The following is a 24,852-nucleotide window of genomic DNA, read 5'->3' on the forward strand; positions in this document are numbered from 1 at the left end:
TAGGCCGCAGCTAGAGTGCCGCGTGCAGTTCTGGTCACCACATTACAAGAAGGATGCGATTGCACTAGAGAAGGTGCAGAGGAGATTTCCGAGGATGTTGCCTGGGCTGGGGAATTTTAGTTATGAGGAAAGATTGGATAGGCTGGGGTTGTTTTCTTTGGAACACAGGAGGCTGAGGCGAGACCTAATTGAGGTGTGTAAAATTATGAGGGGCCGAGATAGAGTGGATAGGAAGGACCTATTTCCCTTAGCAGAAGGGTCAATAATAGATTTCAAGTAATTGGTAGGAGGTTTACAGGGAATTTGAGGAGACATTTTTTCACCCAGTGAATGGTGGGGGTCTGGAATGCACTGCCTGAAAGGGTGGTAGAGGCAGAAACCCTCATCACGTTTAAAAAGTACTTGGATATGCACTTGAACTGCCGTAACCTACAAGGCTACGGACCAAGTGCTGTAAAGTGGGATTTGGGTGGATTGCTCTTTGTCGGCTGGCACGGACAAGATGGGCCGAATGGCCTCCTTCTGTGCTGTAAATTTCTATGATTCTGCCTGATCATGTGACATCTGCCCACACGACTTCTACAAATGTTATTACATTGTAGCCAGGATTGTTTAGTTTCCAATTCCGCCCATTTTGAAGCCAGGTCTCCGTTATAGCTACTATTGCATAACCCCATGTGGCAACTTGCGCCTGCAACTCGTCAATCTTATTTGTAACGCTCCTCGCATTAACACACATGCATTTCAACAGCATGCTAGTTGGCTTTGCTTTTTTCCTGAATTTAACTGCTGCTCTTTCTACATTCTTCTTTGTTCTGTTGCTGTTTGTCCCTCCGAGTTTTCTATGCACCTTGTCTCTCCTCTCTGCTGCTGTGTCCTGGTGGCCCTCCGCCAGTGTGTGTATTTTGGCTATCTTATTTTCTTCTTCTGCTTATTTCGGCCCTGTGTCTGGAGCCCCTTGCATTTGTGTAGCAGCAGGAGAATGTGCAGCGAAGAAATGGTCAAAGGAAAGCGAGAGAGAGAGACAGAGAGAGAGAGAGAGAGAGAGAGAGCAGCAAAAAGGATGTTGATTGATTAAGAGCAGTGTGTGCGCGTGTGTGTGCAAAACGTTGAGCAGCCTGTGGCGGCAGCAAAAGCCTACTGCACCCGGTATTCCCAGGCGGTCTCCCATCCAAGTACTAACCAGGCCTGACTCTGCTTAGCTTCCGAGATCAGACGAGATCGGGCGCATTCAGACTAGTATGGCCGTAGACATATGCTAGCTGGCTTTCTCTTTACTTAAAGCTGTCGCCCATTTTTTTCTCTTCTACGCATTCATACAAGTATTCAACACTCAATTTACATTTACAAATTTTACTCCTCCCGCAACCCCCCACCCCCCCTCCACCTCTTCTTGCTGCTCTGCCTCCCACACAAACAAACTACAAGCCCAACCCTTCATTGCCTTCTATTCAAATATTACATCAAATAAACATGCTCAAACACCAAGTCTTAAGGGCTGTAGTATCTTTCAAACTGGACAAATACCCAGGCCCGCATCAAATCTATCCCACACTCTTAAGAGAAGTAAGACACCAAATAGCACAGGCTCTCACCATCATTTTACAATCCTCTCTGGCTACAGGTGTGGTGCCCGACCACTGGAGGACTGCTAACGTGCTACCGTTCTTTCAAAAGGGAGAGAGGGATAGACCGCATAATTACAGGCCAGTCAGCCTAACCTCGGTGGTGGGAAAATTATTGGAAAAAGTTCTGAGGGACAGGAGAAATCTTCATTTAGAAAGACACGGATTAATCAGGGACAGTCAGCATGGATTTCTTAACGGAAGGTCGTGTCTGACTAACGCAATTCAATTTTTCGAGGAGGTAACAAGGAGGGTCGATGAGGGTAGTGCCTTTGATGTAGTCTATATGGATTTTAGCAAGGCTTTTGATAAGGTCCCGCATGCCAGATTGGTCACGAAAGTAAAAGCCCATGGGATCCAAGGCAAAGTGGCAAGTTGGATCCAAAATTGGCTCAGAGGCAGGAAACAAAGGGTAATGGTCGAAGGGTGTTTTTGTGACCGGAAGGCTGTTTCCAGTGGGGTTCCGCAGGGCTCAGAGAATCACAGAAACCCCACAGTGCAGATAGAGGCCATTTCGGCCCATCGAGCCTGCACCGACTCAGTACTGGGCCCTTTGCTTTTTCTGGTATATATCAATGATTTGGATTTGAATGTAGGAAGTATGATTAAGAAGTTTGCAGATGATACAAAAATTGGCCGTGTGGTTAATAATGAAACAGAATGCTGTAGACTGCAGGAAGATATCAATGGACTCGTCTAGTGGGCAGAACAGTGGCAAATGGAATTCAGTTGGAATACACAATAAATGGTAGGACACTGAGAAATGCAGAGGATCAGCGGGACCTTGGAGTGCATGTCCACAGATCCCTGAAGGTAGCAGGACAGGTAGATAAAGTGGTTAAGCAGGCATACGGGATACTTGCCTTTATTAGCCGAGGCGTAGAATATAAGAGCGGGGAGGTTATGCTTCAACTGTATAAAACACTAGTTAGGCCGCAGCTAGAGTGCCGCGTGCAGTTCTGGTCACCACATTACAAGAAGGATGCGATTGCACTAGAGAAGGTGCAGAGGAGATTTCCGAGGATGTTGCCTGGGCTGGGGAATTTTAGTTATGAGGAAAGATTGGATAGGCTGGGGTTGTTTTCTTTGGAACACAGGAGGCTGAGGCGAGACCTAATTGAGGTGTGTAAAATTATGAGGGGCCGAGATAGAGTGGATAGGAAGGACCTATTTCCCTTAGCAGAAGGGTCAATAATAGATTTCAAGTAATTGGTAGGAGGTTTACAGGGAATTTGAGGAGACATTTTTTCACCCAGTGAATGGTGGGGGTCTGGAATGCACTGCCTGAAAGGGTGGTAGAGGCAGAAACCCTCATCACGTTTAAAAAGTACTTGGATATGCACTTGAACTGCCGTAACCTACAAGGCTACGGACCAAGTGCTGTAAAGTGGGATTTGGGTGGATTGCTCTTTGTCGGCTGGCACGGACAAGATGGGCCGAATGGCCTCCTTCTGTGCTGTAAATTTCTATGATTCTGCCTGATCATGTGACATCTGCCCACACGACTTCTACAAATGTTATTACATTGTAGCCAGGATTGTTTAGTTTCCAATTCCGCCCATTTTGAAGCCAGGTCTCCGTTATAGCTACTATTGCATAACCCCATGTGGCAACTTGCGCCTGCAACTCGTCAATCTTATTTGTAACGCTCCTCGCATTAACACACATGCATTTCAACAGCATGCTAGTTGCCTTTGCTTTTTTCCTGAATTTAACTGCTGCTCTTTCTACATTCTTCTTTGTTCTGTTGCTGTTTGTCCCTCCGAGTTTTCTATGCACCTTGTCTCTCCTCTCTGCTGCTGTGTCCTGGTGGCCCTCCGCCAGTGTGTGTATTTTGGCTATCTTATTTTCTTCTTCTGCTTATTTCGGCCCTGTGTCTGGAGCCCCTTGCATTTGTGTAGCAGCAGGAGAATGTGCAGCGAAGAAATGGTCAAAGGAAAGCGAGAGAGAGAGAGAGAGAGAGAGAGAGAGAGAGAGAGAGAGAGAGAGAGCAGCAAAAAGGATGTTGATTGATTAAGAGCAGTGTGTGCGCGTGTGTGTGCAAAACATTGAGCAGCCTGTGGCGGCAGCAAAAGCCTACTGCACCCGGTATTCCCAGGCGGTCTCCCATTCAAGTACTAACCAGGCCTGACTCTGCTTAGCTTCCGAGATCAGACGAGATCGGGCGCATTCAGACTAATATGGCCATAGGCATATGCTAGCTGGCTTTCTCTTTACTTAAAGCTGTCGCCCATTTTTTTCTCTTCTACGCATTCATACAAGTATTCAACACTCAATTTACATTTACAAATTTTACTCCTCCCGCAACCCCCCACCCCCCCTCCACCTCTTCTTGCTGCTCTGCCTCCCACACAAACAAACTACAAGCCCAACCCTTCATTGCCTTCTATTCAAATATTACATCAAATAAACATGCTCAAACACCAAGTCTTAAGGGCTGTAGTATCTTTCAAACTGGACAAATACCCAGGCCCGCATCAAATCTATCCCACACTCTTAAGAGAAGTAAGACACCAAATAGCACAGGCTCTCACCATCATTTTACAATCCTCTCTGGCTACAGGTGTGGTGCCCGACCACTGGAGGACTGCTAACGTGCTACCGTTCTTTCAAAAGGGAGAGAGGGATAGACCGCATAATTACAGGCCAGTCAGCCTAACCTCGGTGGTGGGAAAATTATTGGAAAAAGTTCTGAGGGACAGGAGAAATCTTCATTTAGAAAGACACGGATTAATCAGGGACAGTCAGCATGGATTTCTTAACGGAAGGTCGTGTCTGACTAACGCAATTCAATTTTTCGAGGAGGTAACAAGGAGGGTCGATGAGGGTAGTGCCTTTGATGTAGTCTATATGGATTTTAGCAAGGCTTTTGATAAGGTCCCGCATGCCAGATTGGTCACGAAAGTAAAAGCCCATGGGATCCAAGGCAAAGTGGCAAGTTGGATCCAAAATTGGCTCAGAGGCAGGAAACAAAGGGTAATGGTCGAAGGGTGTTTTTGTGACCGGAAGGCTGTTTCCAGTGGGGTTCCGCAGGGCTCACAGAATCACAGAAACCCCACAGTGCAGATAGAGGCCATTTCGGCCCATCGAGCCTGCACCGACTCAGTACTGGGCCCTTTGCTTTTTCTGGTATATATCAATGATTTGGATTTGAATGTAGGAAGTATGATTAAGAAGTTTGCAGATGATACAAAAATTGGCCGTGTGGTTAATAATGAAACAGAATGCTGTAGACTGCAGGAAGATATCAATGGACTCGTCTAGTGGGCAGAACAGTGGCAAATGGAATTCAGTTGGAATACACAATAAATGGTAGAACACTGAGAAATGCAGAGGATCAGCGGGACCTTGGAGTGCATGTCCACAGATCCCTGAAGGTAGCAGGACAGGTAGATAAAGTGGTTAAGCAGGCATACGGGATACTTGCCTTTATTAGCCGAGGCGTAGAATATAAGAGCGGGGAGGTTATGCTTCAACTGTATAAAACACTAGTTAGGCCGCAGCTAGGGTGCCGCGTGCAGTTCTGGTCACCACATTACAAGAAGGATGCGATTGCACTAGAGAAGGTGCAGAGGAGATTTCCGAGGATGTTGCCTGGGCTGGGGAATTTTAGTTATGAGGAAAGATTGGATAGGCTGGGGTTGTTTTCTTTGGAACACAGGAGGCTGAGGCGAGACCTAATTGAGGTGTGTAAAATTATGAGGGGCCGAGATAGAGTGGATAGGAAGGACCTATTTCCCTTAGCAGAAGGGTCAATAAAAGATTTCAAGTAATTGGTAGGAGGTTTACAGGGAATTTGAGGAGACATTTTTTCACCCAGTGAATGGTGGGGGTCTGGAATGCACTGCCTGAAAGGGTGGTAGAGGCAGAAACCCTCATCACGTTTAAAAAGTACTTGGATATGCACTTGAACTGCCGTAACCTACAAGGCTACGGACCAAGTGCTGTAAAGTGGGATTTGGGTGGATTGCTCTTTGTCGGCTGGCACGGACAAGATGGGCCGAATGGCCTCCTTCTGTGCTGTAAATTTCTATGATTCTGCCTGATCATGTGACATCTGCCCACACGACTTCTACAAATGTTATTACATTGTAGCCAGGATTGTTTAGTTTCCAATTCCGCCCATTTTGAAGCCAGGTCTCCGTTATAGCTACTATTGCATAACCCCATGTGGCAACTTGCGCCTGCAACTCGTCAATCTTATTTGTAACGCTCCTCGCATTAACACACATGCATTTCAACAGCATGCTAGTTGGCTTTGCTTTTTTCCTGAATTTAACTGCTGCTCTTTCGACATTCTTCTTTGTTCTGTTGCTGTTTGTCCCTCCGAGTTTTCTATGCACCTTGTCTCTCCTCTCTGCTGCTGTGTCCTGGTGGCCCTCCGCCAGTGTGTGTATTTTGGCTATCTTATTTTCTTCTTCTGCTTATTTCGGCCCTGTGTCTGGAGCCCCTTGCATTTGTGTAGCAGCAGGAGAATGTGCAGCGAAGAAATGGTCAAAGGAAAGCGAGAGAGAGAGACAGAGAGAGAGAGAGCAGCAAAAAGGATGTTGATTGATTAAGAGCAGTGTGTGCGCGTGTGTGTGCAAAACGTTGAGCAGCCTGTGGCGGCAGCAAAAGCCTACTGCACCCGGTATTCCCAGGCGGTCTCCCATCCAAGTACTAACCAGGCCTGACTCTGCTTAGCTTCCGAGATCAGACGAGATCGGGCACATTCAGACTAGTATGGCCGTAGGCATATGCTAGCTGGCTTTCTCTTTACTTAAAGCTGTCGCCCATTTTTTTCTCTTCTACGCATTCATACAAGTATTCAACACTCAATTTACATTTACAAATTTTACTCCTCCCGCAACCCCCCACCCCCCCTCCACCTCTTCTTGCTGCTCTGCCTCCCACACAAACAAACTACAAGCCCAACCCTTCATTGCCTTCTATTCAAATATTACATCAAATAAACATGCTCAAACACCAAGTCTTAAGGGCTGTAGCATCTTTCAAACTGGACAAATACCCAGGCCCGCATCAAATCTATCCCACACTCTTAAGAGAAGTAAGACACCAAATAGCACAGGCTCTCACCATCATTTTACAATCCTCTCTGGCTACAGGTGTGGTGCCCGACCACTGGAGGACTGCTAACGTGCTACCGTTCTTTCAAAAGGGAGAGAGGGATAGACCGCATAATTACAGGCCAGTCAGCCTAACCTCGGTGGTGGGAAAATTATTGGAAAAAGTTCTGAGGGACAGGAGAAATCTTCATTTAGAAAGACACGGATTAATCAGGGACAGTCAGCATGGATTTCTTAACGGAAGGTCGTGTCTGACTAACGCAATTCAATTTTTCGAGGAGGTAACAAGGAGGGTCGATGAGGGTAGTGCCTTTGATGTAGTCTATATGGATTTTAGCAAGGCTTTTGATAAGGTCCCGCATGCCAGATTGGTCACGAAAGTAAAAGCCCATGGGATCCAAGGCAAAGTGGCAAGTTGGATCCAAAATTGGCTCAGAGGCAGGAAACAAAGGGTAATGGTCGAAGGGTGTTTTTGTGACCGGAAGGCTGTTTCCAGTGGGGTTCCGCAGGGCTCACAGAATCACAGAAACCCCACAGTGCAGATAGAGGCCATTTCGGCCCATCGAGCCTGCACCGACTCAGTACTGGGCCCTTTGCTTTTTCTGGTATATATCAATGATTTGGATTTGAATGTAGGAAGTATGATTAAGAAGTTTGCAGATGATACAAAAATTGGCCGTGTGGTTAATAATGAAACAGAATGCTGTAGACTGCAGGAAGATATCAATGGACTCGTCTAGTGGGCAGAACAGTGGCAAATGGAATTCAGTTGGAATACACAATAAATGGTAGGACACTGAGAAATGCAGAGGATCAGCGGGACCTTGGAGTGCATGTCCACAGATCCCTGAAGGTAGCAGGACAGGTAGATAAAGTGGTTAAGCAGGCATACGGGATACTTGCCTTTATTAGCCGAGGCGTAGAATATAAGAGCGGGGAGGTTATGCTTCAACTGTATAAAACACTAGTTAGGCCGCAGCTAGAGTGCCGCGTGCAGTTCTGGTCACCACATTACAAGAAGGATGCGATTGCACTAGAGAAGGTGCAGAGGAGATTTCCGAGGATGTTGCCTGGGCTGGGGAATTTTAGTTATGAGGAAAGATTGGATAGGCTGGGGTTGTTTTCTTTGGAACACAGGAGGCTGAGGCGAGACCTAATTGAGGTGTGTAAAATTATGAGGGGCCGAGATAGAGTGGATAGGAAGGACCTATTTCCCTTAGCAGAAGGGTCAATAATAGATTTCAAGTAATTGGTAGGAGGTTTACAGGGAATTTGAGGAGACATTTTTTCACCCAGTGAATGGTGGGGGTCTGGAATGCACTGCCTGAAAGGGTGGTAGAGGCAGAAACCCTCATCACGTTTAAAAAGTACTTGGATATGCACTTGAACTGCCGTAACCTACAAGGCTACGGACCAAGTGCTGTAAAGTGGGATTTGGGTGGATTGCTCTTTGTCGGCTGGCACGGACAAGATGGGCCGAATGGCCTCCTTCTGTGCTGTAAATTTCTATGATTCTGCCTGATCATGTGACATCTGCCCACACGACTTCTACAAATGTTATTACATTGTAGCCAGGATTGTTTAGTTTCCAATTCCGCCCATTTTGAAGCCAGGTCTCCGTTATAGCTACTATTGCATAACCCCATGTGGCAACTTGCGCCTGCAACTCGTCAATCTTATTTGTAACGCTCCTCGCATTAACACACATGCATTTCAACAGCATGCTAGTTGGCTTTGCTTTTTTCCTGAATTTAACTGCTGCTCTTTCTACATTCTTCTTTGTTCTGTTGCTGTTTGTCCCTCCGAGTTTTCTATGCACCTTGTCTCTCCTCTCTGCTGCTGTGTCCTGGTGGCCCTCCGCCAGTGTGTGTATTTTGGCTATCTTATTTTCTTCTTCTGCTTATTTCGGCCCTGTGTCTGGAGCCCCTTGCATTTGTGTAGCAGCAGGAGAATGTGCAGCGAAGAAATGGTCAAAGGAAAGCGAGAGAGAGAGACAGAGAGAGAGAGAGAGAGAGAGAGAGCAGCAAAAAGGATGTTGATTGATTAAGAGCAGTGTGTGCGCGTGTGTGTGCAAAACGTTGAGCAGCCTGTGGCGGCAGCAAAAGCCTACTGCACCCGGTATTCCCAGGCGGTCTCCCATCCAAGTACTAACCAGGCCTGACTCTGCTTAGCTTCCGAGATCAGACGAGATCGGGCGCATTCAGACTAGTATGGCCGTAGGCATATGCTAGCTGGCTTTCTCTTTACTTAAAGCTGTCGCCCATTTTTTTCTCTTCTACGCATTCATACAAGTATTCAACACTCAATTTACATTTACAAATTTTACTCCTCCCGCAACCCCCCACCCCCCCTCCACCTCTTCTTGCTGCTCTGCCTCCCACACAAACAAACTACAAGCCCAACCCTTCATTGCCTTCTATTCAAATATTACATCAAATAAACATGCTCAAACACCAAGTCTTAAGGGCTGTAGTATCTTTCAAACTGGACAAATACCCAGGCCCGCATCAAATCTATCCCACACTCTTAAGAGAAGTAAGACACCAAATAGCACAGGCTCTCACCATCATTTTACAATCCTCTCTGGCTACAGGTGTGGTGCCCGACCACTGGAGGACTGCTAACGTGCTACCGTTCTTTCAAAAGGGAGAGAGGGATAGACCGCATAATTACAGGCCAGTCAGCCTAACCTCGGTGGTGGGAAAATTATTGGAAAAAGTTCTGAGGGACAGGAGAAATCTTCATTTAGAAAGACACGGATTAATCAGGGACAGTCAGCATGGATTTCTTAACGGAAGGTCGTGTCTGACTAACGCAATTCAATTTTTCGAGGAGGTAACAAGGAGGGTCGATGAGGGTAGTGCCTTTGATGTAGTCTATATGGATTTTAGCAAGGCTTTTGATAAGGTCCCGCATGCCAGATTGGTCACGAAAGTAAAAGCCCATGGGATCCAAGGCAAAGTGGCAAGTTGGATCCAAAATTGGCTCAGAGGCAGGAAACAAAGGGTAATGGTCGAAGGGTGTTTTTGTGACCGGAAGGCTGTTTCCAGTGGGGTTCCGCAGGGCTCAGAGAATCACAGAAACCCCACAGTGCAGATAGAGGCCATTTCGGCCCATCGAGCCTGCACCGACTCAGTACTGGGCCCTTTGCTTTTTCTGGTATATATCAATGATTTGGATTTGAATGTAGGAAGTATGATTAAGAAGTTTGCAGATGATACAAAAATTGGCCGTGTGGTTAATAATGAAACAGAATGCTGTAGACTGCAGGAAGATATCAATGGACTCGTCTAGTGGGCAGAACAGTGGCAAATGGAATTCAGTTGGAATACACAATAAATGGTAGGACACTGAGAAATGCAGAGGATCAGCGGGACCTTGGAGTGCATGTCCACAGATCCCTGAAGGTAGCAGGACAGGTAGATAAAGTGGTTAAGCAGGCATACGGGATACTTGCCTTTATTAGCCGAGGCGTAGAATATAAGAGCGGGGAGGTTATGCTTCAACTGTATAAAACACTAGTTAGGCCGCAGCTAGAGTGCCGCGTGCAGTTCTGGTCACCACATTACAAGAAGGATGCGATTGCACTAGAGAAGGTGCAGAGGAGATTTCCGAGGATGTTGCCTGGGCTGGGGAATTTTAGTTATGAGGAAAGATTGGATAGGCTGGGGTTGTTTTCTTTGGAACACAGGAGGCTGAGGCGAGACCTAATTGAGGTGTGTAAAATTATGAGGGGCCGAGATAGAGTGGATAGGAAGGACCTATTTCCCTTAGCAGAAGGGTCAATAATAGATTTCAAGTAATTGGTAGGAGGTTTACAGGGAATTTGAGGAGACATTTTTTCACCCAGTGAATGGTGGGGGTCTGGAATGCACTGCCTGAAAGGGTGGTAGAGGCAGAAACCCTCATCACGTTTAAAAAGTACTTGGATATGCACTTGAACTGCCGTAACCTACAAGGCTACGGACCAAGTGCTGTAAAGTGGGATTTGGGTGGATTGCTCTTTGTCGGCTGGCACGGACAAGATGGGCCGAATGGCCTCCTTCTGTGCTGTAAATTTCTATGATTCTGCCTGATCATGTGACATCTGCCCACACGACTTCTACAAATGTTATTACATTGTAGCCAGGATTGTTTAGTTTCCAATTTCGCCCATTTTGAAGCCAGGTCTCCGTTATAGCTACTATTGCATAACCCCATGTGGCAACTTGCGCCTGCAACTCGTCAATCTTATTTGTAACGCTCCTCGCATTAACACACATGCATTTCAACAGCATGCTAGTTGGCTTTGCTTTTTTCCTGAATTTAACTGCTGCTCTTTCGACATTCTTCTTTGTTCTGTTGCTGTTTGTCCCTCCGAGTTTTCTATGCACCTTGTCTCTCCTCTCTGCTGCTGTGTCCTGGTGGCCCTCCGCCAGTGTGTGTATTTTGGCTATCTTATTTTCTTCTTCTGCTTATTTCGGCCCTGTGTCTGGAGCCCCTTGCATTTGTGTAGCAGCAGGAGAATGTGCAGCGAAGAAATGGTCAAAGGAAAGCGAGAGAGAGAGACAGAGAGAGAGAGAGAGAGAGAGCAGCAAAAAGGATGTTGATTGATTAAGAGCAGTGTGTGCGCGTGTGTGTGCAAAACGTTGAGCAGCCTGTGGCGGCAGCAAAAGCCTACTGCACCTGGTATTCCCAGGCGGTCTCCCATCCAAGTACTAACCAGGCCTGACTCTGCTTAGTTTCCGAGATCAGACGAGATCGGGCACATTCAGACTAGTATGGCCGTAGGCATATGCTAGCTGGCTTTCTCTTTACTTAAAGCTGTCGCCCATTTTTTTCTCTTCTACGCATTCATACAAGTATTCAACACTCAATTTACATTTACAAATTTTACTCCTCCCGCAACCCCCCACCCCCCCTCCACCTCTTCTTGCTGCTCTGCCTCCCACACAAACAAACTACAAGCCCAACCCTTCATTGCCTTCTATTCAAATATTACATCAAATAAACATGCTCAAACACCAAGTCTTAAGGGCTGTAGCATCTTTCAAACTGGACAAATACCCAGGCCCGCATCAAATCTATCCCACACTCTTAAGAGAAGTAAGACACCAAATAGCACAGGCTCTCACCATCATTTTACAATCCTCTCTGGCTACAGGTGTGGTGCCCGACCACTGGAGGACTGCTAACGTGCTACCGTTCTTTCAAAAGGGAGAGAGGGATAGACCGCATAATTACAGGCCAGTCAGCCTAACCTCGGTGGTGGGAAAATTATTGGAAAAAGTTCTGAGGGACAGGAGAAATCTTCATTTAGAAAGACACGGATTAATCAGGGACAGTCAGCATGGATTTCTTAACGGAAGGTCGTGTCTGACTAACGCAATTCAATTTTTCGAGGAGGTAACAAGGAGGGTCGATGAGGGTAGTGCCTTTGATGTAGTCTATATGGATTTTAGCAAGGCTTTTGATAAGGTCCCGCATGCCAGATTGGTCACGAAAGTAAAAGCCCATGGGATCCAAGGCAAAGTGGCAAGTTGGATCCAAAATTGGCTCAGAGGCAGGAAACAAAGGGTAATGGTCGAAGGGTGTTTTTGTGACCGGAAGGCTGTTTCCAGTGGGGTTCCGCAGGGCTCACAGAATCACAGAAACCCCACAGTGCAGATAGAGGCCATTTCGGCCCATCGAGCCTGCACCGACTCAGTACTGGGCCCTTTGCTTTTTCTGGTATATATCAATGATTTGGATTTGAATGTAGGAAGTATGATTAAGAAGTTTGCAGATGATACAAAAATTGGCCGTGTGGTTAATAATGAAACAGAATGCTGTAGACTGCAGGAAGATATCAATGGACTCGTCTAGTGGGCAGAACAGTGGCAAATGGAATTCAGTTGGAATACACAATAAATGGTAGGACACTGAGAAATGCAGAGGATCAGCGGGACCTTGGAGTGCATGTCCACAGATCCCTGAAGGTAGCAGGACAGGTAGATAAAGTGGTTAAGCAGGCATACGGGATACTTGCCTTTATTAGCCGAGGCGTAGAATATAAGAGCGGGGAGGTTATGCTTCAACTGTATAAAACACTAGTTAGGCCGCAGCTAGAGTGCCGCGTGCAGTTCTGGTCACCACATTACAAGAAGGATGCGATTGCACTAGAGAAGGTGCAGAGGAGATTTCCGAGGATGTTGCCTGGGCTGGGGAATTTTAGCTATGAGGAAAGATTGGATAGGCTGGGGTTGTTTTCTTTGGAATACAGGAGGCTGAGGCGAGACCTAATTGAGGTGTGTAAAATTATGAGGGGCCGAGATAGAGTGGATAGGAAGGACCTATTTCCCTTAGCAGAAGGGTCAATAATAGATTTCAAGTAATTGGTAGGAGGTTTACAGGGAATTTGAGGAGACATTTTTTCACCCAGTGAATGGTGGGGGTCTGGAATGCACTGCCTGAAAGGGTGGTAGAGGCAGAAACCCTCATCACGTTTAAAAAGTACTTGGATATGCACTTGAACTGCCGTAACCTACAAGGCTACGGACCAAGTGCTGTAAAGTGGGATTTGGGTGGATTGCTCTTTGTCGGCTGGCACGGACAAGATGGGCCGAATGGCCTCCTTCTGTGCTGTAAATTTCTATGATTCTGCCTGATCATGTGACATCTGCCCACACGACTTCTACAAATGTTATTACATTGTAGCCAGGATTGTTTAGTTTCCAATTCCGCCCATTTTGAAGCCAGGTCTCCGTTATGGCTACTATTGCCTAACCCCATGTGGCAACTTGCGCCTGCAACTCGTCAATCTTATTTGTAACACTCCTCGCATTAACACACATGCATTTCAACAGCATGCTAGTTGGCTTTGCTTTTTTCCTGAATTTAACTGCTGCTCTTTCTACATTCTTCTTTGTTCTGTTGCTGTTTGTCCCTCCGAGTTTTCTATGCACCTTGTCTCTCCTCTCTGCTGCTGTGTCCTGGTGGCCCTCCGCCAGTGTGTGTATTTTGGCTATCTTATTTTCTTCTTCTGCTTATTTCGGCCCTGTGTCTGGAGCCCCTTGCATTTGTGTAGCAGCAGGAGAATGTGCAGCGAAGAAATGGTCAAAGGAAAGCGAGAGAGAGAGACAGAGAGAGAGAGAGCAGCAAAAAGGATGTTGATTGATTAAGAGCAGTGTGTGCGCGTGTGTGTGCAAAACGTTGAGCAGCCTGTGGCGGCAGCAAAAGCCTACTGCACCTGGTATTCCCAGGCAGTCTCCCATCCAAGTACTAACCAGGCCTGACGCTGCTTAGCTTCCGAGATCAGACGAGATCGGGCGCATTCAGACTAGTATGGCCGTAGGCATATGCTAGCTGGCTTTCTCTTTACTTAAAGCTGTCGCCCATTTTTTTCTCTTCTACGCATTCATACAAGTATTCAACACTCAATTTACATTTACAAATTTTACTCCTCCCGCAACCCCCCACCCCCCCTCCACCTCTTCTTGCTGCTCTGCCTCCCACACAAACAAACTACAAGCCCAACCCTTCATTGCCTTCTATTCAAATATTACATCAAATAAACATGCTCAAACACCAAGTCTTAAGGGCTGTAGCATCTTTCAAACTGGACAAATACCCAGGCCCGCATCAAATCTATCCCACACTCTTAAGAGAAGTAAGACACCAAATAGCACAGGCTCTCACCATCATTTTACAATCCTCTCTGGCTACAGGTGTGGTGCCCGACCACTGGAGGACTGCTAACGTGCTACCGCTCTTTCAAAAGGGAGAGAGGGATAGACCGCATAATTACAGGCCAGTCAGCCTAACCTCGGTGGTGGGAAAATTATTGGAAAAAGTTCTGAGGGACAGGAGAAATCTTCATTTAGAAAGACACGGATTAATCAGGGACAGTCAGCATGGATTTCTTAACGGAAGGTCGTGTCTGACTAACGCAATTCAATTTTTCGAGGAGGTAACAAGGAGGGTCGATGAGGGTAGTGCCTTTGATGTAGTCTATATGGATTTTAGCAAGGCTTTTGATAAGGTCCCGCATGCCAGATTGGTCACGAAAGTAAAAGCCCATGGGATCCAAGGCAAAGTGGCAAGTTGGATCCAAAATTGGCTCAGAGGCAGGAAACAAAGGGTAATGGTCGAAGGGTGTTTTTGTGACCGGAAGGCTGTTTCCAGTGGGGTTCCGCAGGGCTCACAGAATCACAGAAACCCCACAGTGCAGATAGAGGCCATTTCGGCCCATCGAGCCTGCACCGACTCAGTACTGGGCCCTTTGCTTTTGCTGGTATATATCAATGATTTGGATTTGAATGTAGGAAGTATGATTAAGAAGTTTGCAGATGATACAAAAATTGGCCGTGTGGTTAATAATGAAACAGAATGCTGTAGACTGCAGGAAGATATCAATGGACTCGTCTAGTGGGCAGAACAGTGGCAAATGGAATTCAGTTGGAATACACAATAAATGGTAGGACACTGAGAAATGCAGAGGATCAGCGGGACCTTGGAGTGCATGTCCACAGATCCCTGAAGGTAGCAGGACAGGTAGATAAAGTGGTTAAGCAGGCATACGGGATACTTGCCTTTATTAGCCGAGGCGTAGAATATAAGAGCGGGGAGGTTATGCTTCAACTGTATAAAACACTAGTTAGGCCGCAGCTAGAGTGCCGCGTGCAGTTCTGGTCACCACATTACAAGAAGGATGCGATTGCACTAGAGAAGGTGCAGAGGAGATTTCCGAGGATGTTGCCTGGGCTGGGGAATTTTAGTTATGAGGAAAGATTGGATAGGCTGGGGTTGTTTTCTTTGGAACACAGGAGGCTGAGGCGAGACCTAATTGAGGTGTGTAAAATTATGAGGGGCCGAGATAGAGTGGATAGGAAGGACCTATTTCCCTTAGCAGAAGGGTCAATAATAGATTTCAAGTAATTGGTAGGAGGTTTACAGGGAATTTGAGGAGACATTTTTTCACCCAGTGAATGGTGGGGGTCTGGAATGCACTGCCTGAAAGGGTGGTAGAGGCAGAAACCCTCATCACGTTTAAAAAGTACTTGGATATGCACTTGAACTGCCGTAACCTACAAGGCTACGGACCAAGTGCTGTAAAGTGGGATTTGGGTGGATTGCTCTTTGTCGGCTGGCACGGACAAGATGGGCCGAATGGCCTCCTTCTGTGCTGTAAATTTCTATGATTCTGCCTGATCATGTGACATCTGCCCACACGACTTCTACAAATGTTATTACATTGTAGCCAGGATTGTTTAGTTTCCAATTCCGCCCATTTTGAAGCCAGGTCTCCGTTATGGCTACTATTGCATAACCCCATGTGGCAACTTGCGCCTGCAACTCGTCAATCTTATTTGTAACGCTCCTCGCATTAACACACATGCATTTCAACAGCATGCTAGTTGGCTTTGCTTTTTTCCTGAATTTAACTGCTGCTCTTTCTACATTCTTCTTTGTTCTGTTGCTGTTTGTCCCTCCGAGTTTTCTATGCACCTTGTCTCTCCTCTCTGCTGCTGTGTCCTGGTGGCCCTCCGCCAGTGTGTGTATTTTGGCTATCTTATTTTCTTCTTCTGCTTATTTCGGCCCTGTGTCTGGAGCCCCTTGCATTTGTGTAGCAGCAGGAGAATGTGCAGCGAAGAAATGGTCAAAGGAAAGCGAGAGAGAGAGACAGAGAGAGAGAGAGAGAGAGAGCAGCAAAAAGGATGTTGATTGATTAAGAGCAGTGTGTGCGCGTGTGTGTGCAAAACGTTGAGCAGCCTGTGGCGGCAGCAAAAGCCTACTGCACCTGGTATTCCCAGGCGGTCTCCCATCCAAGTACTAACCAGGCCTGACTCTGCTTAGCTTCCGAGATCAGACGAGATCGGGCACATTCAGACTAGTATGGCCGTAGGCATATGCTAGCTGGCTTTCTCTTTACTTAAAGCTGTCGCCCATTTTTTTCTCTTCTACGCATTCATACAAGTATTCAACACTCAATTTACATTTACAAATTTTACTCCTCCCGCAACCCCCCACCCCCCCTCCACCTCTTCTTGCTGCTCTGCCTCCCACACAAACAAACTACAAGCCCAACCCTTCATTGCCTTCTATTCAAATATTACATCAAATAAACATGCTCAAACACCAAGTCTTAAGGGCTGTAGCATCTTTCAAACTGGACAAATACCCAGGCCCGCATCAAATCTATCCCACACTCTTAAGAGAAGTAAGACACCAAATAGCACAGGCTCTCACCATCATTTTACAATCCTCTCTGGCTACAGGTGTGGTGCCCGACCACTGGAGGACTGCTAACGTGCTACCGTTCTTTCAAAAGGGAGAGAGGGATAGACCGCATAATTACAGGCCAGTCAGCCTAACCTCGGTGGTGGGAAAATTATTGGAAAAAGTTCTGAGGGACAGGAGAAATCTTCATTTAGAAAGACACGGATTAATCAGGGACAGTCAGCATGGATTTCTTAACGGAAGGTCGTGTCTGACTAATGCAATTCAATTTTTCGAGGAGGTAACAAGGAGGGTCGATGAGGGTAGTGCCTTTGATGTAGTCTATATGGATTTTAGCAAGGCTTTTGATAAGGTCCCGCATGCCAGATTGGTCACGAAAGTAAAAGCCCATGGGATCCAAGGCAAAGTGGCAAGTTGGATCCAAAATTGGCTCAGAGGCAGGAAACAAGGGTGTTTTTGTGACCGGAAGGCTGTTTCCAGTGGGGTTCCGCAGGGCTCACAGAATCACAGAAACCCCACAGTGCAGATAGAGGCCATTTCGGCCCATCGAGCCTGCACCGACTCAGTACTGGGCCCTTTGCTTTTTCTGGTATATATCAATGATTTGGATTTGAATGTAGGAAGTATGATTAAGAAGTTTGCAGATGATACAAAAATTGGCCGTGTGGTTAATAATGAAACAGAATGCTGTAGACTGCAGGAAGATATCAATGGACTCGTCTAGTGGGCAGAACAGTGGCAAATGGAATTCAGTTGGAATACACAATAAATGGTAGGACACTGAGAAATGCAGAGGATCAGCGGGACCTTGGAGTGCATGTCCACAGATCCCTGAAGGTAGCAGGACAGGTAGATAAAGTGGTTAAGCAGGCATATGGGATACTTGCCTTTATTAGCCGAGGTGTAGAATATAAGAGCGGGGAGGTTATGCTTCAACTGTATAAAACACTAGTTAGGCCGCAGCTAGAGTGCCGCGTGCAGTTCTGGTCACCACATTACAAGAAGGATGCGATTGCACTAGAGAAGGTGCAGAGGAGATTTCCGAGGATGTTGCCTGGGCTGGGGAATTTTAGTTATGAGGAAAGATTGGATAGGCTGGGGTTGTTTTCTTTGGAACACAGGAGGCTGAGGTGAGACCTAATTGAGGTGTGTAAAATTATGAGGGGCCGAGATAGAGTGGATAGGAAGGACCTATTTCCCTTAGCAGAAGGGTCAATAATAGATTTCAAGTAATTGGTAGGAGGTTTACAGGGAATTTGAGGAGACATTTTTTCACCCAGTGAATGGTGGGGGTCTGGAATGCACTGCCTGAAAGGGTGGTAGAGGCAGAAACCCTCATCACGTTTAAAAAGTACTTGGATATGCACTTGAACTGCCGTAACCTACAAGGCTACGGACCAAGTGCTGTAAAGTGGGATTTGGGTGGATTGCTCTTTGTCGGCTGGCACGGACAAGATGGGCCGAATGGCCTCCTTCTGTGCTGTAAATTTCTATGATTCTGCCTGATCATGTGACATCTGCCCACACGACTTCTACAAATGTTATTACATTGTAGCCAGGATTGTTTAGTTTCCAATTCCGCCCATTTTGAAGCCAGGTCTCCGTTATGGCTACTATTGCATAACCCCATGTGGCAACTTGCGCCTGCAACTCGTCAATCTTATTTGTAACGCTCCTCGCATTAACACACATGCATTTCAACAGCATGCTAGTTGGCTTTGCTTTTTTCCTGAATTTAACTGCTGCTCTTTCTACATTCTTCTTTGTTCTGTTGCTGTTTGTCCCTCCGAGTTTTCTATGCACCTTGTCTCACCTCTCTGCTGCTGTGTCCTGGTGGCCCTCCGCCAGTGTGTGTATTTTGGCTATCTTATTTTCTTCTTCTGCTTATTTCGGCCCTGTGTCTGGAGCCCCTTGCATTTGTGTAGCAGCAGGAGAATGTGCAGCGAAGAAATGGTCAAAGGAAAGCGAGAGAGAGAGAGAGAGCAGCAAAAAGGATGTTGATTGATTAAGAGCAGTGTGTGCGCGTGTGTGTGCAAAACGTTGAGCAGCCTGTAGCGGCAGCAAAAGCCTACTGCACCTGGTATTCCCAGGCGGTCTCCCATCCAAGTACTAACCAGGCCTGACTCTGCTTAGCTTCCGAGATCAGACGAGATCGGGCGCATTCAGACTAGTAGGGCCGTAGGCATATGCTGGCTGGCTTTCTCTTTACTTAAAGCTGTCGCCCATTTTTTTCTCTTCTACGCATTCATACAAGTATTCAACACTCAATTTACATTTACAAATTTTACTCCTCCCGCAACCCCCCACCCCCCCTCCACCTCTTCTTGCTGCTCTGCCTCCCACACAAACAAACTACAAGCCCAACCCTTCATTGCCTTCTATTCAAATATTACATCAAATAAACATGCTCAAACACCAAGTCTTAAGGGCTGTAGCATCTTTCAAACTGGACAAATACCCAGGCCCGCATCAAATCTATCCCACACTCTTAAGAGAAGTAAGACACCAAATAGCACAGGCTCTCACCATCATTTTACAATCCTCTCTGGCTACAGGTGTGGTGCCCGACCACTGGAGGACTGCTAACGTGCTACCGTTCTTTCAAAAGGGAGAGAGGGATAGACCGCATAATTACAGGCCAGTCAGCCTAACCTCGGTGGTGGGTAAATTATTGGAAAAAGTTCTGAGGGACAGGAGAAATCTTCATTTAGAAAGACACGGATTAATCAGGGACAGTCAGCATGGATTTCTTAACGGAAGGTCGTGTCTGACTAACGCAATTCAATTTTTCGAGGAGGTAACAAGGAGGGTCGATGAGGGTAGTGCCTTTGATGTAGTCTATATGGATTTTAGCAAGGCCTTTGATAAGGTCCCGCATGCCAGATTGGTCACGAAAGTAAAAGCCCATGGGATCCAAGGCAAAGTGGCAAGTTGGATCCAAAATTGGCTCAGAGGCAGGAAACAAAGGGTAATGGTCGAAGGGTGTTTTTGTGACCGGAAGGCTGTTTCCAGTGGGGTTCCGCAGGGCTCACAGAATCACAGAAACCCCACAGTGCAGATAGAGGCCATTTCGGCCCATCGAGCCTGCACCGACTCAGTACTGGGCCCTTTGCTTTTTCTGGTATATATCAATGATTTGGATTTGAATGTAGGAAGTATGATTAAGAAGTTTGCAGATGATACAAAAATTGGCCGTGTGGTTAATAATGAAACAGAATGCTGTAGACTGCAGGAAGATATCAATGGACTCGTCTAGTGGGCAGAACAGTGGCAAATGGAATTCAGTTGGAATACACAATAAATGGTAGGACACTGAGAAATGCAGAGGATCAGCGGGACCTTGGAGTGCATGTCCACAGATCCCTGAAGGTAGCAGGACAGGTAGATAAAGTGGTTAAGCAGGCATACGGGATACTTGCCTTTATTAGCCGAGGCGTAGAATATAAGAGCGGGGAGGTTATGCTTCAACTGTATAAAACACTAGTTAGGCCGCAGCTAGAGTGCCGCGTGCAGTTCTGGTCACCACATTACAAGAAGGATGCGATTGCACTAGAGAAGGTGCAGAGGAGATTTCCGAGGATGTTGCCTGGGCTGGGGAATTTTAGTTATGAGGAAAGATTGGATAGGCTGGGGTTGTTTTCTTTGGAACACAGGAGGCTGAGGCGAGACCTAATTGAGGTGTGTAAAATTATGAGGGGCCGAGATAGAGTGGATAGGAAGGACCTATTTCCCTTAGCAGAAGGGTCAATAATAGATTTCAAGTAATTGGTAGGAGGTGTACAGGGAATTTGAGGAGACATTTTTTCACCCAGTGAATGGTGGGGGTCTGGAATGCACTGCCTGAAAGGGTGGTAGAGGCAGAAACCCTCATCACGTTTAAAAAGTACTTGGATATGCACTTGAACTGCCGTAACCTACAAGGCTACGGACCAAGTGCTGTAAAGTGGGATTTGGGTGGATTGCTCTTTGTCGGCTGGCACGGACAAGATGGGCCGAATGGCCTCCTTCTGTGCTGTAAATTTCTATGATTCTGCCTGATCATGTGACATCTGCCCACACGACTTCTACAAATGTTATTACATTGTAGCCAGGATTGTTTAGTTTCCAATTCCGCCCATTTTGAAGCCAGGTCTCCGTTATGGCTACTATTGCATAACCCCATGTGGCAACTTGCGCCTGCAACTCGTCAATCTTATTTGTAACACTCCTCGCATTAACACACATGCATTTCAACAGCATGCTAGTTGGCTTTGCTTTTTTCCTGAATTTAACTGCTGCTCTTTCTACATTCTTCTTTGTTCTGTTGCTGTTTGTCCCTCCGAGTTTTCTATGCACCTTGTCTCTCCTCTCTGCTGCTGTGTCCTGGTGGCCCTCCGCCAGTGTGTGTATTTTGGCTATCTTATTTTCTTCTTCTGCTTATTTCGGCCCTGTGTCTGGAGCCCCTTGCATTTGTGTAGCAGCAGGAGAATGTGCAGCGAAGAAATGGTCAAAGGAAAGCGAGAGAGAGAGACAGAGAGCAGGAAAAAGGATGTTGATTGATTAAGAGCAGTGTGTGCGCGTGTGTGTGCAAAACGTTGAGCAGCCTGTGGCGGCAGCAAAAGCCTACTGCACCTGGTATTCCCAGGCAGTCTCCCATCCAAGTACTAACCAGGCCTGACTCTGCTTAGCTTCCGAGATCAGACGAGATCGGGCGCATTCAGACTAGTATGGCCGTAGGCATATGCTAGCTGGCTTTCTCTTTACTTAAAGCTGTCGCCCATTTTTTTCTCTTCTACGCATTCATACAAGTATTCAACACTCAATTTACATTTACAAATTTTACTCCTCCCGCAACCCCCCACCCCCCCTCCACCTCTTCTTGCTGCTCTGCCTCCCACACAAACAAACTACAAGCCCAACCCTTCATTGCCTTCTATTCAAATATTACATCAAATAAACATGCTCAAACACCAAGTCTTAAGGGCTGTAGCATCTTTCAAACTGGACAAATACCCAGGCCCGCATCAAATCTATCCCACACTCTTAAGAGAAGTAAGACACCAAATAGCACAGGCTCTCACCATCATTTTACAATCCTCTCTGGCTACAGGTGTGGTGCCCGACCACTGGAGGACTGCTAACGTGCTACCGTTCTTTCAAAAGGGAGAGAGGGATAGACCGCATAATTACAGGCCAGTCAGCCTAACCTCGGTGGTGGGAAAATTATTGGAAAAAGTTCTGAGGGACAGGAGAAATCTTCATTTAGAAAGACACGGATTAATCAGGGACAGTCAGCATGGATTTCTTAACGGAAGGTCGTGTCTGACTAATGCAATTCAATTTTTCGAGGAGGTAACAAGGAGGGTCGATGAGGGTAGTGCCTTTGATGTAGTCTATATGGATTTTAGCAAGGCTTTTGATAAGGTCCCGCATGCCAGATTGGTCACGAAAGTAAAAGCCCATGGGATCCAAGGCAAAGTGGCAAGTTGGATCCAAAATTGGCTCAGAGGCAGGAAACAAAGGGTAATGGTCGAAGGGTGTTTTTGTGACCGGAAGGCTGTTTCCAGTGGGGTTCCGCAGGGCTCAGAGAATCACAGAAACCCCACAGTGCAGATAGAGGCCATTTCGGCCCATCGAGCCTGCACCGACTCAGTACTGGGCCCTTTGCTTTTTCTGGTATATATCAATGATTTGGATTTGAATGTAGGAAGTATGATTAAGAAGTTTGCAGATGATACAAAAATTGGCCGTGTGGTTAATAATGAAACAGAATGCTGTAGACTGCAGGAAGATATCAATGGACTCGTCTAGTGGGCAGAACAGTGGCAAATGGAATTCAGTTGGAATACACAATAAATGGTAGGACACTGAGAAATGCAGAGGATCAGCGGGACCTTGGAGTGCATGTCCACAGATCCCTGAAGGTAGCAGGACAGGTAGATAAAGTGGTTAAGCAGGCATACGGGATACTTGCCTTTATTAGCCGAGGCGTAGAATATAAGAGCGGGGAGGTTATGCTTCAACTGTATAAAACACTAGTTAGGCCGCAGCTAGAGTGCCGCGTGCAGTTCTGGTCACCACATTACAAGAAGGATGCGATTGCACTAGAGAAGGTGCAGAGGAGATTTCCGAGGATGTTGCCTGGGCTGGGGAATTTTAGTTATGAGGAAAGATTGGATAGGCTGGGGTTGTTTTCTTTGGAACACAGGAGGCTGAGGCGAGACCTAATTGAGGTGTGTAAAATTATGAGGGGCCGAGATAGAGTGGATAGGAAGGACCTATTTCCCTTAGCAGAAGGGTCAATAATAGATTTCAAGTAATTGGTAGGAGGTTTACAGGGAATTTGAGGAGACATTTTTTCACCCAGTGAATGGTGGGGGTCTGGAATGCACTGCCTGAAAGGGTGGTAGAGGCAGAAACCCTCATCACGTTTAAAAAGTACTTGGATATGCACTTGAACTGCCGTAACCTACAAGGCTACGGACCAAGTGCTGTAAAGTGGGATTTGGGTGGATTGCTCTTTGTCGGCTGGCACGGACAAGATGGGCCGAATGGCCTCCTTCTGTGCTGTAAATTTCTATGATTCTGCCTGATCATGTGACATCTGCCCACACGACTTCTACAAATGTTATTACATTGTAGCCAGGATTGTTTAGTTTCCAATTCCGCCCATTTTGAAGCCAGGTCTCCGTTATAGCTACTATTGCATAACCCCATGTGGCAACTTGCGCCTGCAACTCGTCAATCTTATTTGTAACGCTCCTCGCATTAACACACATGCATTTCAACAGCATGCTAGTTGGCTTTGCTTTTTTCCTGAATTTAACTGCTGCTCTTTCTACATTCTTCTTTGTTCTGTTGCTGTTTGTCCCTCCGAGTTTTCTATGCACCTTGTCTCTCCTCTCTGCTGCTGTGTCCTGGTGGCCCTCCGCCAGTGTGTGTATTTTGGCTATCTTATTTTCTTCTTCTGCTTATTTCGGCCCTGTGTCTGGAGCCCCTTGCATTTGTGTAGCAGCAGGAGAATGTGCAGCGAAGAAATGGTCAAAGGAAAGCGAGAGAGAGAGACAGAGAGAGAGAGAGAGAGCAGCAAAAAGGATGTTGATTGATTAAGAGCAGTGTGTGCGCGTGTGTGTGCAAAACGTTGAGCAGCCTGTGGCGGCAGCAAAAGCCTACTGCACCCGGTATTCCCAGGCGGTCTCCCATCCAAGTACTAACCAGGCCTGACTCTGCTTAGCTTCCGAGATCAGACGAGATCGGGCGCATTCAGACTAGTATGGCCGTAGGCATATGCTAGCTGGCTTTCTCTTTACTTAAAGCTGTCGCCCATTTTTTTCTCTTCTACGCATTCATACAAGTATTCAACACTCAATTTACATTTACAAATTTTACTCCTCCCGCAACCCCCCACCCCCCCTCCACCTCTTCTTGCTGCTCTGCCTCCCACACAAACAAACTACAAGCCCAACCCTTCATTGCCTTCTATTCAAATATTACATCAAATAAACATGCTCAAACACCAAGTCTTAAGGGCTGTAGCATCTTTCAAACTGGACAAATACCCAGGCCCGCATCAAATCTATCCCACACTCTTAAGAGAAGTAAGACACCAAATAGCACAGGCTCTCACCATCATTTTACAATCCTCTCTGGCTACAGGTGTGGTGCCCGACCACTGGAGGACTGCTAACGTGCTACCGTTCTTTCAAAAGGGAGAGAGGGATAGACCGCATAATTACAGGCCAGTCAGCCTAACCTCGGTGGTGGGAAAATTATTGGAAAAAGTTCTGAGGGACAGGAGAAATCTTCATTTAGAAAGACACGGATTAATCAGGGACAGTCAGCATGGATTTCTTAACGGAAGGTCGTGTCTGACTAACGCAATTCAATTTTTCGAGGAGGTAACAAGGAGGGTCGATGAGGGTAGTGCCTTTGATGTAGTCTATATGGATTTTAGCAAGGCTTTTGATAAGGTCCCGCATGCCAGA

At 46.5% G+C, this 24,852-nt stretch overlaps 8 non-coding genes and 2 pseudogenes across 8 annotated transcripts; all 10 read right to left on the reverse strand.

The window, feature by feature from the left end:
• Nucleotides 1–1,134: 1,134 nt before the first annotated feature.
• On the reverse strand, nucleotides 1,135–1,253 carry LOC147103793 (5S ribosomal RNA). The gene has a single exon (XR_015072634.1). It is a non-coding gene; the product is annotated as a 5S ribosomal RNA (ribosomal RNA).
• A 2,445-nt stretch (nucleotides 1,254–3,698) lies between these two features.
• LOC147103794 (5S ribosomal RNA) lies at nucleotides 3,699–3,817 on the reverse strand (annotated as a pseudogene).
• A 2,423-nt stretch (nucleotides 3,818–6,240) lies between these two features.
• On the reverse strand, nucleotides 6,241–6,359 carry LOC147103795 (5S ribosomal RNA). Its single transcript, XR_015072748.1, has one exon. It is a non-coding gene; the product is annotated as a 5S ribosomal RNA (ribosomal RNA).
• Nucleotides 6,360–8,794: 2,435 nt separating this feature from the next.
• Nucleotides 8,795–8,913, reverse strand: LOC147103796 (5S ribosomal RNA). Its single transcript, XR_015072552.1, has one exon. It is a non-coding gene; the product is annotated as a 5S ribosomal RNA (ribosomal RNA).
• A 2,431-nt stretch (nucleotides 8,914–11,344) lies between these two features.
• LOC147103797 (5S ribosomal RNA) lies at nucleotides 11,345–11,463 on the reverse strand. Its single transcript, XR_015072593.1, has one exon. It is a non-coding gene; the product is annotated as a 5S ribosomal RNA (ribosomal RNA).
• A 2,423-nt stretch (nucleotides 11,464–13,886) lies between these two features.
• On the reverse strand, nucleotides 13,887–14,005 carry LOC147103798 (5S ribosomal RNA; annotated as a pseudogene).
• Nucleotides 14,006–16,436: 2,431 nt separating this feature from the next.
• LOC147103799 (5S ribosomal RNA) lies at nucleotides 16,437–16,555 on the reverse strand. Its single transcript, XR_015072603.1, has one exon. It is a non-coding gene; the product is annotated as a 5S ribosomal RNA (ribosomal RNA).
• Nucleotides 16,556–18,953: 2,398 nt separating this feature from the next.
• LOC147103800 (5S ribosomal RNA) lies at nucleotides 18,954–19,072 on the reverse strand. Its single transcript, XR_015072767.1, has one exon. It is a non-coding gene; the product is annotated as a 5S ribosomal RNA (ribosomal RNA).
• A 2,415-nt stretch (nucleotides 19,073–21,487) lies between these two features.
• On the reverse strand, nucleotides 21,488–21,606 carry LOC147103801 (5S ribosomal RNA). The gene has a single exon (XR_015072668.1). It is a non-coding gene; the product is annotated as a 5S ribosomal RNA (ribosomal RNA).
• A 2,427-nt stretch (nucleotides 21,607–24,033) lies between these two features.
• Nucleotides 24,034–24,152, reverse strand: LOC147103802 (5S ribosomal RNA). Its single transcript, XR_015072554.1, has one exon. It is a non-coding gene; the product is annotated as a 5S ribosomal RNA (ribosomal RNA).
• Nucleotides 24,153–24,852: the final 700 nt, after the last annotated feature.

The sequence above is a fragment of the Somniosus microcephalus genome, chromosome 19 (genome assembly GCF_052327205.1).
Source record: "Somniosus microcephalus isolate GS21.2 chromosome 19, FLI_Smic_1.0, whole genome shotgun sequence".
NCBI lineage: Eukaryota > Metazoa > Chordata > Chondrichthyes > Squaliformes > Somniosidae > Somniosus > Somniosus microcephalus.